This window comes from Ipomoea nil, unplaced genomic scaffold (assembly GCF_001879475.1).
Source record: "Ipomoea nil cultivar Tokyo-kokei standard unplaced genomic scaffold, Asagao_1.1 scaffold0804, whole genome shotgun sequence".
Lineage (NCBI taxonomy): Eukaryota > Viridiplantae > Streptophyta > Magnoliopsida > Solanales > Convolvulaceae > Ipomoea > Ipomoea nil.
Genome location: NW_017617232.1, coordinates 461,904 through 480,000, shown reverse-complemented (window position 1 = coordinate 480,000; position 18,097 = coordinate 461,904). Strand labels below are relative to the sequence as shown.

Sequence of the window (18,097 nt, the reverse complement as noted above, 5' to 3'; positions counted from 1 at the left end):
GTCATCAGATTGCAAATGACATAGGGACCGTGAAGGTTCAACATGTCAAGAGGTCAGCGAATCACGTGGCTCACGTGCTTGCACGGGCGACGGATTCCTCGTCTGTCCTAGGGTCGTGGTTCAGTTCACCACCCTCGTGTATTTCTGCTCTTTTGAGATTTTAATGAAAGTTCTTTCCTTTTGATAAAAAGAAAACAGCCAAAAGTGAGTCACACCATGTTGGTTTGCCTGAAGCAAATAAATTGCTAATATTTGATAATATTTCACCATCTAATACTTCGTTTGGCGTTTAATCTCCCTAAGATTGTCGAATGTTTCACTCATTTTGTTCAAAATGTGTATGCTTGCCCTATCTAATTTTATATGCCACTTGTGGTAAATTTCATATACATTTGACAACTTATTATGTTGCGATAATCTTTACATTTTAGAGACCTTTTTTTTTTTTAATTATGGCATGACCAATTGGGTCTCTTAGGGCAAACATAATGAGTTAGGTATTACAATTTCGTATCCACATGAGTACTTTATAGAGCATGTGTGAAGGAGAAATTACTGAATTATCTGTTTTGGGGATATACTTTTGTTGTTTCAAATCCAAATCTAACTCACTACTGCATATCACAAATCAATCCCTCAAGGATTGTTATGATTGTTATACCTAGTACATGGTTACAAAATAAATATTTCCCTATCTGCGTTATTATTTATAGTGCGCAGTATATTTCAATATATCACCACCACAGCGTACCTCTAAAAAGGCTATCAAAGAAGCCCCCGTCTCTTGATTAATTAATACCAAGAGGACATGATAAGAGACCAATACATATCCTTAGGTAAGCTGACTGCATACTTAATTAATGAAGATCGTTTCTCGGCATTAGCGGAGATAAGAGTTCAAATTTAATAGAATGCCAAGAAATTTCATAGAATGAAAACATCTTCATTATTTAAATCCATGTACTAGTTAGACTGAACTGGAAGTTCAGAAGATGATATATTTGCGGTATTAGCAAATAATTTTCCAAATACATCTATTGATCATACTGATCATAAAAGAGTGACTAGGTCCCATATATCTTCCCCAATTTGGACCAAATATATCTACCGATACTCCTTGACGCCAGAAGTGTAGGAGATCTATCGGTGTAAGAGATAAGAATCATTGTACTAGATCTTGTAAATAAACATTGTCACTCTTGAAATAGCATTGAACAATTTAGTCCTGAAGACGCTCGTCCAGATGATGAGAAACCCTAGTCAATTTATAGGTGCACCAAACAAACACAATACTAGGGATGCGGAACGACCAGATCAAAATATCTTTGGGAAATGTCTAGAATCTGGTTATTTTAGAAATTGCCATTAACAATTATAAATATGGGAGAGATTGAAGAGAGTTATAAAAGTACTATAGTTGTCGACAACACAATTACCTTTACAAATTGCTCTGGTATATGATAATCTGGATCCAGAGTTAGACACCGGAAGTGCCGTGACTATTTAACGTATAAAGGAGTAATTAAGGCATAGCTCGACTCGCTAAAATATATATATTCTCTTTATAACAATACATTGTTGAGTGTTAACCCTGAAGGTTACAAATGGGTGTGTGCATGAAAGAGAAATAGGAATAACGAGGTGATAAGATATGAAGCGAGTTTGTAGCCTATGGGTTCACGCAGAGACCCTTAATTGATTTTAATCAAATATACTCTCCCACAGTAAATGACATTAAGTTCCGCTACATAATACAATTGGCAGAATAATAAATTTAGATATGCAGTTAAATTTATTTTGAGAAATCCCTGATGGATTTATATTTCCCGAAATGAGGATTTATTTAAGTATTATTATGTGTCATTATTTACTCTTTAAAGAGTTGTGAGTGAGGTTATTATCCTCATGTAAAAGGAATAATATGTACCATTATGTGCTAAATAAAGAGTTGATAATGGACTTATTTATTATCTCAGTCAATATTGATGGTATAAACATCAATGAACTATCTAAAGAGCTTGATGATATCATTTCATGTTTAAAGACAGAGATTTTGAAGCAAAAGCTTGGGAAAGCTTAGTATTATCTCGACCTGAAGATCGAGTTTTTCCTTAAAGAATTTTATACACCAGTAAGTCAATATATAATGAGCTACTTGGGTACTGACTATTATTTTTGTATCCCATAATGCCAAGTTCCAAAACTGGTTGTACTATATTTACCCCCATTGTCATATAACGGGACAATAAAGATTATATTGCACAAATGATAAAAAGATATATAATGAAATCCTTTTGACTAGACATTATGATGTCAATATTATACTCACGTGAGCTCCAGAAGAGTCACGAGATTATTATAGAGTGTATTCATTCCATTGACAGTTGTACATATTTATTTACTAAATTCCTCTATACATTTTGGAAATTTAAAGATTGTTATCTTGAGTGGGAGTATCATTTTACATGAATCAATCATGAAGATTGGGTCTTGACGACTAATGTTGTACTCTTTTCCTTAGCTAAGCTTTTTCCCTACTGGGTTTCCTTAGCTTATGGGTTTCCTTAGCTTAAGGTTTTTAATGAGGCAGCTAATCTAAAACAAAAATACACATACATCATGCACTCTTTTCCTCAATTAGATTTTTCCCACGCGGTTTTCCTAATGAGGTTTTTAACGAGGCATGAGTATGATATAGTAATGTAAATGGGAAAAAATTGCAAAATAATTGCTTAAGTAAACAAACCCCAAAATCCTGAAGATTATGCCGATTGTGCCCTGAAGGCTTATGGTTGTACTCTTTTTTCCTTAGTTAAGTTTTTCCCATAGGGTTTTTCTTAAGTTAAGGTTTTTAATGAGACAATCAGTACAATCTATGATTTTACAAATATCATGTGCTCTTTTCTTCAACTAGGTTTTTCCTATGTGGTTTTCTTAGTGAAGTTTTTAACGAGGCATGAATATATATATACTCCTTTTGTCTAGGTTTTTCACACAGGGTTTTCCTAGCAAATTTTTGACGAGGCATGAATGTGAGAAGATAATGTCCAAGGGGGAGTGTTATAAAGATTAATTATTATGGACATTATGAGGATTGATTGTGTAACGGTTAAATATTTATGTTTGGCATTATTGCTTTCCGTTAAAAGTGTATATTATATATATATTGTTGTAATATGTAGAAACATATGATGAATGAGAAGATCCCTCTCCATTCTCTGTATTTTACTTCTCGCTACTGTTTGATTTTACAACAAAGGACATATTCATCATTTTGTAAAATATTTTAAATTTCTTCCATGAATCTTCATATGTACACTAATCTTATCGCAAAATCTTGTTAAATATTGATTTGTACTGATTGAGGATGGATCTGATAAGCAAAAATGACAATTATGTAATATTGAAGATACACCAAATTGTAAGTTTAATATGTTATTTTATTACAATTTTTCCTTTTGTTGTATGTAAATTACTATTTTTTATATCTGATTGAGTTCATGTCTTAATAGGTAATATATGCAATTTAGTTATTTTAATATGTTAATTGATTGTGTATAAATGTTTATACAAAATGTGAATGCAGTGGATTACTATTTTAATCTAAATAATAATATTTTTGTGTATTATTGTATTCCGTTGGAGATGCAAATCTTTTTTCACCATATCATAACGTTGATTTTAGATTTAGTGGAAATTAAGTGGATGAGATAACTATCTTTATTGGTGTTTAGATGAAGCAAATAATAATAATAATAATAATAATAATAATAATAATAATAATAATAATAATAATAATAATAATAATAATAATAATAATAATAATAATAATAATAATAATAATAATAATAATAATAATAAATATAATTATCTAGCTTCCACCAATTAGTAGTCAATACACTTAGCCATTTAAGAAGATTCAGTGTAACCTCCAGCATTTGTTATTACTCAGCCACTTCAAAAAAGGAGAGTAACAAAAAACAACATCATTCTAATTTTAAGGAGCAAATTAATTGAAAGCATGTATTATGTATTTAGATGAGACTTGTTTTTTGAATTGCGTGTTAAACTATGTAACTCAGGTTAGCATTTTGATGTTTTGGTGCCTATTAAACCATTTGCAAATTAGATTGTATTTTATGCAAATTACCCAGGGATGTTTTTGGTTGTTTTGGTGTATGTTAAACAAGTGCAACTTAGACTATTATTTTGTGTAACTTAGGATGTTATTTTGCAATAAGTATAGCGTGTATATGAAGATTCATAGAGGGAATTTGAGAAAATTTTACAAAATCACTAATATGTCCTTTAATAATTTAGAAATTTAAAATAAATTGTTAATATATATTAACAAAATATATAAATGATGGATTGAAATTGTCACTTTCAACATAATTAAAGGGGGAAATTTGTATAGAATAATAATTAATGAAATGAGTCTACAATTTAGGTATAACTAATGAACTAAAAGGGTCATTTTACTTTTTATTATTTACTAGTTTTACACGCGCATTGCGCGAATGAGTTAATGCCCAATGTTTATAATTAAATAAATATTTGAAAGTATATCAATGCAAGTTTATATATGAAAAGTTTATACATAAGTAATTTAATGTCGAATTTGTTTATTTAAATATGTAACTCATAGTATATGAATACAATGTAATATAGGAGATTCATTATAATTGTTACTAAACTTTTTTTAAATAGTAACCTAGTATTTTTGTTACAAAGGGTTCTAATATATTTAAAGAATGCACATATATACAAGATCAATGGATGAATCAACGGTACCAGTCATTTAGGTGTTTTGCTCAGTGTTCATTTAGCTCAACCATTATTTTTGAATAAATTATTATGGATAAAGAAATTCCTAATTTAAGAAATTTAGATGTAGTAAAAATTTAAAAATTTTAATTATAACGTAACCCAAAGATATTGGACGATTGGTAAATATGATGTAACCCAAAGATCAAAGTGCTAAAGAAAGTGTTTGGGCGACAATTTGTTCCAAACCACTGAAAATACAAACATTGCAATTTACAATATTTTCACATAGCGTTTTTGAGAATGATTTTCCCAAAACACCTCTATATTAAAAATAAAAAATAAAAAAAGTTTACTGTATAGTAATTTCGATTCCTTAAATAACAATAGTCGGTTTCGCTCGATCACTGCTTGCCCATCAACGGATGGGCAAGCTTAATTTTTAAAGTGGAGCCTTAAGGCTCATTTTATAGGAGCCTCAAGGCTCCCATACCACTTTTTCAATCATTCCCGTGTGCTCGTCCAAAATGCATGCTTCAGAACCCCCAAATCAAGCAGCAAAGGAATATAATCCAACAACAGCATATTGTTTTGGTTTCCGCAACATCAATTTCGTTTCTAAGAGGAGAGCTGTAACTACAAAGATTTAGGAAATAATTACAAAAGCAGAATAAACATATAGGACTGCAGAGAAAGTATTAAATGCATACATAGCAACTGTGAAGTAACCCATGGTCTTCGCCTATGTACTCTATATATCCAAACACCCTCTCGCAAAGGCAGTTTCTAGCCGAAGAAATAGATGCAAGAAAGTAGGGAGGGAACCCATTCCACATTATCTGCTTAGAACGGAAGAGAGGGAACCCAGTGTTGGGAAACATCCAAAGGCAAGCCTTAGTGTCAGTGCTTGGTCCTCTTTTGTGCTGTGCTATATTTGTGGATCATCACAATTATGTCCGAATGATTTTATGTGGCAAGCACTTTTCTAGCACTAAGGGACCATGCATGCGCTCTTTAGGTGCCTTGGCTGTAATGGAAGGTGAAATGCTATAAATAGCATGGCATTTCACTTTCCATTTACAGAATACCACTTTACATTCCCTATACGAGAAACACTACCCTGAGTTCTTTTTATACTGATTTCTTCTGTCTGTGTTATCTGTCGGAGATATAACGATACCCTGGTCGTTAAATATCTTTAAGATAGTGTTGCCAAACACGACACAGAACGCTGCTGGTTTCCTGTCCCGAAGCAACAACACGTCGCAAATATCCATTCCAGGTATTCATCGCACCTATTTTACCCAACAGTTAAAGATATTTAATTCAGGGAGGCGATGTCTACTGCAATGAAGCCAGCTTCTGATGTCACACCCATCGAAATTCTAACCGGAGGTATGAACTACAAACGATGGGCTGCGAGGATCGTTATGTTGCTGGAAGAGAAGGATGTTGACTATGTGATATATGAGGATCCAGCCACGTTCATTCTGGCGGTTACTACCGCGACATCAACCGCGACCGCTGCTACTGCCACTGCCGTGGCAGCTGACAAATCTGACAAGGTCGATGATCAAGCTCCTGCGCCGAGACCTACCCGGACTACACCGCAGGTTTGTCCTAAGTATGTGAAAGACAACAAAACTGTGCGGGCCTCCATTCTTCAACGGGTAACAAATTCTATTTTTGACATGTTTTCTGGGGAAAAATCTGCAAAAGCTATCTGGGAACAGTTGCAAGAAAAATATGGTTCCGATGACACCGGTAGGAGGAAGTACGTCGTGGGACGATGGCTGCATTTTCAGATGACCGAATCCAAAACCGTGGTGGAACAGGTACATGACTTCGAAAATATGGTTTCTGATATGCGAACTGAAGGTGCTCAAGTCAACGATGCATTCCTGGTCGAAGCACTTGTTGATAAGTTGCCCGGGTCGTGGGTAGACTTCAAAAGTAAAATGAAACACGAGCGACGCAACTACACCCTTCAAGAACTTATCAGTAGCATCAACATTGAAGAGGAAAATCGCACGGTACAAAAATCTGAATCATTTTCTTTCAATTCAAAGGCTAACATTGTTGAGACTACAGGAAAAGATGATAGGCATAAAAAAGGTAATCAAAATAAAAATCAAAAAAGGAATGCGAAAAATAACAACAATCGCATCAAAAGTGAAAAAATTCAGAAAAAGGGAAAGGGCGACGAGTGCTATGTTTGTGGGAAACGTGGACACCGAGTTGCACAGTGCTATCATCGCAAAGGGTTCACAAATAAAAATTCAGAGAAGAACGGATCCAAAAATCAAGCAAATGTGGTAGAAACCACGGAGGATGACGAGGCCGTAGTAGCAGTGATTACTGAGATTAACATGGTCGGAGACCCAGACGAGTGGGTCGTGGACACGGGGGCATCTCATCACTTCTGCAACAACAAGTCCTTTTTCAAGGTGTTCGAGCCCGTCACTGGAGGAGAACAAGTCTTCATGGGCAACTCCAGCATTTCTGAGGTAAGTGGTAGAGGAAAAGTAGAGTTATTGCTTAATTCTGGCAAGAAGTTATTACTGAACAATGTGTTGTATGTTCCCTCTCTACGTAGAAACTTAATTTCCGGGGGCCTACTTAATAAGGCCGGGATCAAAATTGTCCTTGAGTCAGACCGATTGGTTATGACTCGGTGTGGGACTTTTCTCGGAAAAGGGTATCTACGGGGGGGATTATTTGTGTTAGACATATCTGTAATTGGACCAGAATCTATCAATAAGAATAATGCTTCCCCTTCGGCTTATATTACTGTTTCAGTTCATTTGTGGCATGGTAGATTAGGACATGTTGGCTCAAAGTGCTTAAATAGATTAAAAAGCCTGAATATGTTGCCAAACTTGTCTAATGATGCATGCTCCCAATGTGAAACCTGTGCTGAAGCAAAATTTGCTAGGAAGCCATTTTTTGCGGTAACTCATAGAACTTCATCTATACTTGAATTGATTCACTCTGATCTAGCGGATTTTAAAACCACTGAAAGTAAAGGTGGAAAACGGTATTATATAACTTTTATAGATGACTATTCTCGTTTTACAAAACTATACCTCTTGAGAACAAAAGATGAAGCTGAACACAAATTTGTGATTTTTAAAACTGAGGTAGAAAATCAGTTAAACTTGAAAATAAAGAGGCTTCGTTCTGACAGAGGTGGAGAGTATGAATCTTTATCGCTAAAAACCTTATGTGAAACTTCGGGTATAATCCATGAAGTAACTGCACCTTACTCTCCCCAACAAAATGGCATCGCTGAAAGGAAAAATAGAACCCTTAAAGACATGATTAACGCAATGTTGATCAGTTCTGGGGCACCAGACTCTATGTGGGGGGAAGCTGTTCTAACGGCGAACCACATTTTAAATAGAGTCCCACATAAAGGGTTCGACAAAACCCCTTATGAGATGTGGAAAGGGCACGCCCCGAACCTGAAACACTTTAAGGTGTGGGGATACTTGGCTAAGGTGGGTCTACCATCCCTGAAAAGGTCCAACATAGGACCCAAAACCTTTGATGCTATTTTTGTTGGATATGCCGAGAATAGTGCAGCATATAGGTTTATGTGTCTAGAAAACCGTTCTATGTGTGAATCAAGAAATGCAATATTCTTTGAACATATCTTTCCTTTAAAAAATGCTTATGTCTCACCAGTTGATACTCTGTGTCAAAATGATAATGCAAATTTTCCTCGCATTACTAACGATTTGCATGAGCCCAGAAGAAGCAAAAGACCCAGGATAGAGAAGAATTTTGGTTCTGACTTCATAACATATGTCACAGAACTAAAAGATTTAAACGAACTGTGTGATCAGTTTGTGTGCCAATTAGTATTGGAAGAAGAACCAAAAACGTTTAAAGAAGCAATGCAGTCAGTCGACTCCATTCTGTGGAAAGAAGCAGTCAAAAGTGAATTGGACTCTATTCAGTCCAACTACACCTGGGAGTTGGTAGAACTACCCAAAGGGTGCAAGCCAATTGGTTGCAAATGGATATTCAAAAGAAAACTTAGACCAGATGGGTCTATTGAAAGGTTCAAAGCCAGGCTAGTAGCCAAAGGCTTTACGCAGAGATTCGGTGAGGATTATTTTTACACATACTCACCAGTGACAAAAGTGGGAACCATTCGAGTTCTATTTGCATTGGCTTCTTTACACAACTGGATAGTTCACCAAATGGACGTAAAAACTGCATTCCTCAATGGTGAATTAGAAGAAGAGATCTACATGGAACAACCACCTGGTTGTGTTGATCCAGGGCAAGAAGGAAAGGTATGTAAATTAAAAAGATCTCTTTATGGCCTAAAACAGGCCCCCAAGCAGTGGAATAAAAAATTTCACAAGACCTTAATGGACCTAGGCTACACGACTAACCGGTCAGATGCCTGTTTGTACTCAAAAGAGGTCCAATCCAGCATTGAAATAATATGTCTCTATGTGGATGACATGTTAATTTTTAGCTCAAGTATTGAGGCTATAAATGAAACCAAACGAACTCTATGTCAACAGTTTGAAATGAAGGATCTAGGAGAAGCCGATGTGATACTCGGGATAAAAGTCACAAAAACCAATACAGGTTACCTTCTATCCCAAGGTCACTACACAGAAAAACTTCTGAAGAAGTTTGACAGTTATGATGTTGTTCCGGCTAAAACTCCTTACGATCCTAGTGTCAAACTACTGAAGAACATGGAGTCAGGTATGTTTCAAGAAAAATATGCAAAAGTAATTGGGAGTCTAATGTTCTTGATGAACTATACACGTCCCGACATTGCATTTGCCGTGAATAAACTTAGTCGTTTCACTCATAACCCTGGTGGCCCTCACTGGGACGCACTAAAAAGGATACTCCGGTATCTTAGAGGCACGTTAGACTGGGGTCTCAACTTCAAAGGATACCCAGCTGTGCTAGAAGGGTTCTGTGATGCGAACTGGGTAAACGACAGTGATGATGTCAGCTCCACAAGTGGATATGTGTTCACACTATGTGGGGCTGCTGTGTCTTGGAAATCAACCAAACAATCGTGCATAGCCAGATCAACTATGGAAGCAGAGTTCATAGCTTTAGATCTGGCTAGCCAAGAGGCCGAATGGCTAAGAAATCTGTTGGCAAACGTGCCGCTGTGGGGGAGTCCTGCTCCCGCTGTACCCATTCATTGTGATTCTCAAACTGCTATTTGTGTGACATTAGAGTCAGACATGAGTCTGTACGGAAGTTAATATTGAATGGGGTAATCACAATGGAGTTTGTGAGATCTGAAAGGAATATAGCTGATCCTTTCACGAAAGGCCTAAATCGAAAGGCTATCCTTGATACATCAAGGGAGATGGGCTTAAAAGCCAATGAGGTGAGAAATTCATGATGGATACCACCTCGGTAGTCAAACAAAATCATGGAAAGACTCACATTTATAAGCAGACTGTAAATCAGTCCGCTTGCCGTAGTTCTCGATTGGCAGTCTACGGTGAAGTACACTCAGTGGAGTGGAATGTCTGTGCTGAGACAAACAAAACATGGTTAATACATGGTTATCCAATAACTATACAAAGTGTACAACGAATGGAGCTAACGAGGTGCACGTAAGTTCAAAATTCAACTAGCTGAAGAGTTCAAGACTTTGTTCACTCTCGGATAGTGGATTACTTAGTGTCACTACTTGTCAGTTCAAGTTTAACACACTGACATGAAAGTTAGCTCTTATTTGTTACACTCAGTTGCTCTCCTTCAAGCCTTATACCTTCGGATGTGTGGGGGATTGTTGGGAAACATCCAAAGGCAAGCCTTAGTGTCAGTGCTTGGTCCTCTTTTGTGCTGTGCTATATTTGTGGATCATCATAGTTATGTCCAAATGATTTTATGTGGCAAGCACTTTTCTAGCACTAAGGGACCATGCATGCGCTCTTTAGGTGCCTTGGCTGTAATGGAAGGTGAAATGCTATAAATAGCATGGCATTTCACTTTCCATTTACAGAATACCACTTTACATTCCCTATACGAGAAACACTACCCTGAGTTCTTTTTATACTGATTTCTTCTGTCTGTGTTATCTGTCGGAGATATAACGATACCCTGGTCGTTAAATATCTTTAAGATAGTGTTGCCAAACACGACACAGAACGCTACTGGTTTCTTGTCCCGAAGCAACAACACGTCGCAAATATCCATTCCAGGTATTCATCGCACCTATTTACCCAACACCCAGTCCATCCACCAAATATGTTTGAGAAATAGATGCAAGCAAGTAAGGCATATCTTCTTACTTCTTCCTTCAAGTTGCTGTTGAGGCCAAAGCCATTTTCATCTACCATACCCGTACTTTGTAATTCTGCATCCCTCAACCCATTCCTCCTCCATTTTTGACGGCAAAACGCGACCTTAGCAATGACAACTGAGACTTCCCGTGCGACTCTTCTTCTCCAAGTAGGTCAGTGCGTCGTCTCCTTTCCCCCGAGGTGTTCGTAACCATGCATGTCAGTCGTTGCGACCGACCAGGCCTTATTTGCGACTGGCCAATTTAGCCAGCCGTAACAACGCCAGTCGGTCGCTGCGACCGACCAGGCCTTGTTTACAGCTGGCCAAATACTGCTGTAACACGGCGTCTCTTTTTTTTTTTTTTTTTTTTTTATATTGAATATGTTATATATATGTATATATTCTGGAAAATGTTTCCGCCTTTTTTTTTGTTTTATATGTATATATATATATATATATATATATATATATATATATATATATATATATATATATGTATGTATATATATATATATATATATATATATATATATATATATACACGTAATATAATATATTTATGTAAATTTAAAGTGGCAAAATTAAGGGGAGCCAAACGTTCAGCTCCCCATATGTTTTATTTTTTTAATTTTATTTCTTTTATTATTATTATTATTATTATTATTATTATTATTATTATTATTATTATTATACCCTTATTATTATTATTATTATTATTATTATTATTATTATTATTATTATTATTATTATTATTATTATTATTATTATTATTATTATTATTATTATTATTATTATTATTATTATTATTATACTCTTAAGTTATTTTACATGTTAATCTAAATAGCTAATTTTTTTTAAAATATCTTTTTACCGACCGTTGATATAATTCGCTTGTCAAATCCGCTAACGCTCACCGCTAACTGCTGATTGTCAAACAAGGACATTGCGATGTAGTTTTCCACTTCAATTTGTTGTGTGATTTGAATACTCTCTTTGTCAATAAATCTCCCAAGTAGTTAATATGATTGGCTTTATTAATTATATATTTTTTAATTTTTTCATGTTATTAATAAAATACTTGGTAAATAAATATATAGCATTATTTTGTGTTATAACTTTAATAGAGTACTATTTATGCCAACTTTGAATGGGATGAGGTTGGAACCGAAGACCTTTCTTATCTTATTGAAATCAATGAGTAAGTTAGCAGTGAACCAACAAAAATTAACGGAAAAGATAATATTTAACGGGAAATTTAACGGATAATCATATAATTAATGATAAATTAAGAAATCTCAAGGAAAAATTAAAATTTGATCAATCTGAGCCATTCATTTAATTAAAAAATTTGACCATCATTTTTTCTACCCATTATAGGTCTAACTGTCTTTGCCTCTTATTAGTATATGTATAGTAGATTTACACTTTTAGGATGTACATTTGCTAATTCAAAAAATTAGTTTTGAAATTGAACAAAAAAACTAATGTTAATATTAGTTTTTTAATTCTAGATTTTAAGTTTGGTGCTCATCCCTTAAAGTTTGAAATATTAAGTTAATTACTTTATTCCAAAAAAAAAAAAGTAATTTCTTAATTAGTAAAATGAATATCAGTTCATTATGTATAAAAATGTTACAAACAAAATAATTTACAACTTTTATTTAATAAAAGAGTGATATGATAAGCAAGATTATTTTGTATATACTAGTATTTTGCATGTGCGATGCGCTAAAATTAATGCCTAATATTAAAATATTGATAAATACAATTAATTAAAAATTATAGTTCAAATTATATACACAATTAATATTTGTATTACACACACATATATGATTTATCATTCCTATAAATTTAATTAAAATATAATCTACATTACATTTATTTATATAATAATTTTAATAAAATGATTATTAAAGAATATGAAAAAGTTATGATAGATATAGGTGTATGATAATAATATAATGATGGAATCATCAATTGTGAACTAAATACTAATGGTGTTATAACGGTGTAAGGGTAGTTTTGTCTAGCAAGATTGTAGTAAGGACATTTTTGTCCAATAAAATTGAAATGTACAACATTTGAAGTAAAATGTATATCTTTATTAGCATATACAAAATGGACATAAATTAAGGATATTGTAGAGTCACAGAAAATTTGAAGCCGACAAGTGGGCCGATTAAATCATTATTAAGCCCAATTTCGGAGTTGATCATCAGTCTAATTTAATTAATTGGGCTATGATAATTAAATTAATTTAATTAGTCCATGTAAATTTGATTTGGGCTATTGAATTAATTAATTAATTGGTCCAAGCCCATTTCATAATTGAATTATAATTATAATTATAATTTAAATATAATATGATTTTATTATATTTGAATTAGATAATTATAATTTAATTTGAATTTGAATTAGATGATAGAATAATGAATCTAGACTTGATTTTGGCAAGGTTCATTTTAGTAGATAATTAATTAATTTAATTAAATAAATATTAGTGGAGTTTGTTGATGGATTTTAGTTACAAACTTCACTATAAATAGAGCCTCAATTTCATTCTTTAAATCACACCTTAAATACATTGAGAACAACTTGAGAGCTTGAAGGCATTGAAGAACGCTTGAAGACTTGGCTTGAAGATTTGAGAGCTCTTTTGAAGGCATTTGAAAATCTTGAAGAATTAAAGGCATTGAAGGCATTTTTTGCAGGTTTTAAAGATCTTGAAGCAACTTGAAGCCTTTTTGTAGGTACTTTGAAGATCTTGGAGCCTTTTGAAGGCAACTTGAAGTCATTGCAGGCGCTTTAATTTGATGTTTTCCAGAGTTGATTGCTTCGGAGCTTGACGTTCGTTGTTGAAAGTCACGCCAATTGAATCTCGGAAGCTACGCCACTTGAATCCCGAGGCACGCGCCAATTGAATCCGGGAAGCTACGCTATTTGAATCCTGGAGGCACTTCAATAGATAACGTCAGTGAAGAATCAGAGGACTAGACAGAGATTTTGTACCTGCACCCTGAATTATACACACGCTGTACACGAAATTTTGTGAAATATATACAGTTTACTTTTTTGTGTTTACAGATATAACATTAATTTATTATATTATATTTTAGATTAGATATTTTGTGTTATGTGAAAAATTATAAAGTATCGATTGACATCGATGTCAAACCTTAAATAAAGTATCATTAAAAATTATTATTGATAATATGTAGTATAATTATGTATGGTATATATAATGATCATATGTACTAATGTTGATTGACATTGTAAATTTTTGCTATAATTCTGATTCCTTGACATCAATTTTCTAGCTCCACCTTGTTTATATGTATGTACATTAGGCATAATTTATATACAAATCTAATAAGAGTCAATAAAGTTAGGCCCTTAACAAGAACAAAAAAAAAATGTTGGTGTAATTATTTGTTGAAATGAATGGTTCATATTATTTTGATTTTAGTATTTCTTTATGATTTTCCTTATTTACCCTCTATTATATTATTTTCTTCCCTTTAATAACCCTGCATTTCGTTAGAATAAACTTTAGTAAAGGAATATTCCGTTAACTATTTATTATTCTTAACTTACTCATCAATTTCTATAAGGTCTTAGGTTCGAACCTCATCCTACATAATTATTAAACATATATTACAAATATTTAATCAGAAATAATATCAACAATTCGAATAGATAATTACACCATCATTTTTTGTTCACATTAAATGCCTAACATTATTGACTCTTATTAAGATTGTATGTATATAGATAAATTAGTAGCTACAACAAAAAATAATACATATGCATTTAATTAATTGAAAATTAGATGTCAATAATGTCTTTATTCAAAAAAAAAATATTTATTATAAAAAAAATTAAAAAATAAATATAATTTCATTAGTTATATTATCTTTATTTTGTACAATTCAAAGATTACTTACCTTCAAATTCATTAATTAATTATATTCACTATATTGTTTATTGTCTTATTTTTACACTATCTTATAATTAAATATCAAAGTTGTGCCAAACATCTTGTGCTTAGATGACACTTCTATAACTCCTCTTGAGAAAAGGTCACAAGATTGAATCCGGTGGTAAGTTCTCGAAGGAACTGCACCACGAAAGCTAATCAATTAAGATTCCAAGCTTGAAGAAAAGAAGAGTACAATGGTTTCGTAATTGGAGGAAAAATAGCTCAAGAAATAGGAACTTGTTGCAAATTATTTAGAATATTTATATTTCATATTTGTGAACTCAAATATTTCTAATTCTCTCCTCCATATTTTTTTATATAAGCCTATTATTTCTCACCCTCCAAACAAATGGTTTTACAAAGAAGCTAAAATAATTTTGAGTCAAAAGTTTCAAAATAAATATTTAAATCATTGTTTTAAAAGTGTTTTCTTTCATTTAGCTTAAAAACATGTTTGCAATATCTTTATTTTGTCAATGTGATCTTTAAAGTTGAGGTCTCAAAAGAACTTCAAAAGAATTGCCTAATTTCAAAAGAACCTCCCTTCGTGCTTTAAAAGAATTGCCTAGTTTCCTCATTCACGTTCCTACTAAATAGCATGTAAGATTTATCCAGATTAATACTCTGCCTCGAAGCATTCTCATAGTCTTGGAAGAGTAAACTCAAATTGGTAACTTCCCTGTTATTTGCCTTGAAAAAATATGACTATCATCGGCAAAGAAAAGTGGTTAAATGATGGAGCATTTCTAGCCACCGAAATGCCATGTAAATATAATTCCCTATCCTCTCAGTGTCCCTCAACATTGCACCGAAGCCCTCTATCACTATTATAAAGAGGTAAGGTGAAATAGGATCCCCTTGTCTAATCCCTCTCCCTAGTTTAATAGGATCTATTTCCTCTCCACTGTTCAATACAAAATATTCCACAGTAGAGACACATTTCATCACTAGAGAAACCCAACGGTCTTCAAATCCCAGCCTAAGTATAATATATACTCTGAAGTAAATGTCATTCAACTCTGTCAAAGGCTTTACTCATATCAAGTTTTAAGGTTGCATACCCTTCTTTCCTTGAGTTTTCATTTTCAAAAAGTGTTGCATCTCAAATGCAATCATAATATTATCTGTAATAAGCATATCTGGAACAAATGCACTTTGGTTGTCTAAGATAATATTGTGCAGAAGAGTTTTTAGCATGTTAGCCAGAGCCTTAGCAAGAGTTTTATAGGCCAGATTACAAAGGGCAATCGGTCTAAGGTCAACCATAGTTTCCGATTTTGCTTTTTGAGAACCAACACAATTATTTGGATTGTATTTAGGCCTTTTAGAAGCTTGCCAAACTCAATAAATTCATTGCAAAACTAAACTAACTCATCCCGGCCAATGATATCCCTGTAGGCTTGGAAAACTCAGGATTAAAACCATCAAAACCCAGGCTATTGTCAAGGTGCATCCCAAAAACATCCCTATTAATTTCCTAATTTCTATTATGCATACTAGATATTTTTGGTTCAATGCAGCTAATATGTTATGCTTCAATTCTTACATATAATTGATTGGACAAGTTAAACAAAATCCTACAATAATTGATAAAGAGTTAATACCCAAAATTGTCCTCGACTAGAGTGGTTTTTCTCAATTTCGTCCTAAACGACTTTAGTGACCTAATATAGTCCCAGACTTTTGTGTTTCGCTCAATTTAGTCCTCCATTTGTTATTCCGTCAAATTTGTGTTAAATAAAGGGACAATTCAATAATATCATTATTGACCTCTCTTTACTTTCAACCTGCGAAGTGAGAAATCTCTCTTTCTTACACGAATTACACTTAGAGTTACTCTTAGACCTACGAATCAAATTTTATATTCGCAACTTTAGAAGTGATTCTGGGAGTAATTCGTAAAAAAAGAGGGATTTCGCACTTCACATGTCTATGAATAAAGAGATGCCAATATTAAAATTACTGAATTGTCTATTTATTTAACAACAAATGGACGGAATAACAAATGAGGGATTAAATTGAGCAAAAACACAAAAGTCTGGGACGAAATTGAGTAAAAATACAAAACTCTGGGACTACATTAAGTCACCAAAATCGTTTAGGACAAAATTGAGAAAAATCACTATAGTCAAAGACGATTTTGGGCATTAACTCAATTGATAAAAGTAAAACTCTGAAATTCCCTTAAATACTAAAATATTTTTTTGATTAAAATGCACGGCAATCGATAAACACATGCGCAATCCACAAAAGAAAATATTGATAGAAAGAGTAAAATATATTACGTAACATCATTTGAATGGCTTAGCCCCTATAGCTCAGTGGTAGAGCGTTAGTCTTGTAAACTGAAGGTCTGTAGTTCGATCCTGCATGGGGGCAGAAATGATTTTATTCCATTTCCACGCGCTCATATCACATAAATCACCCTATTCAATTTTGTTTACAAACAATAAGTACTCATTGCATTTATTTATATTATTATTTTTCACAAAAATTTTATATGAGATATGCTCACGAATTTTTTAATTGTCTTTGGGTATGGTATGTATAACAAAAATAATTATTTTAAACACTATTAATTTTCTTTAAATCTCTAGAACATGCTACTCCATAAACTACGTTAAGAAGAAATCTCAAATGGTACGTTACACCACATCTTGGAAGCACGTAAACTTCTTACTATTGAGAATTTCTTTTTCTGTTTGAAATTTGCTTGTAGGTGTTACAAATAAACTCCATTAGCATTTATTTATTGAAGACAACTCCATTAGCATTTATACAAAGTTATATTTAAATTTGAGATTTCATACATTTTTTTTTTTAACGATAAATCATAATTGTATGGCTATTCCTAATTTAAATAAAAATAATGATATATTTCCCTCATAATGTTTACTTCCTATACATGTCAATAAAATTCTTTTCATTCATTGGCTACCGTTAATTGACAGACTTCATATAGCATTGAAAGAAATTATTAGTTAATCAAATATAAATTGAAGCAATCAAATATTGTCATGTTAATGAAGTAAAATTAGGAGATAAATGTAACATTACTCATTAAAC

General features: G+C 33.1%; 1 non-coding gene across 1 annotated transcript; it reads left to right on the top strand.

Annotated features, from left to right (window-relative positions):
* Positions 1-17,338: 17,338 nt before the first annotated feature.
* TRNAT-UGU lies at positions 17,339-17,410 on the top strand. The gene has a single exon. It is a non-coding gene; the product is annotated as a tRNA-Thr (tRNA).
* Positions 17,411-18,097: the final 687 nt, after the last annotated feature.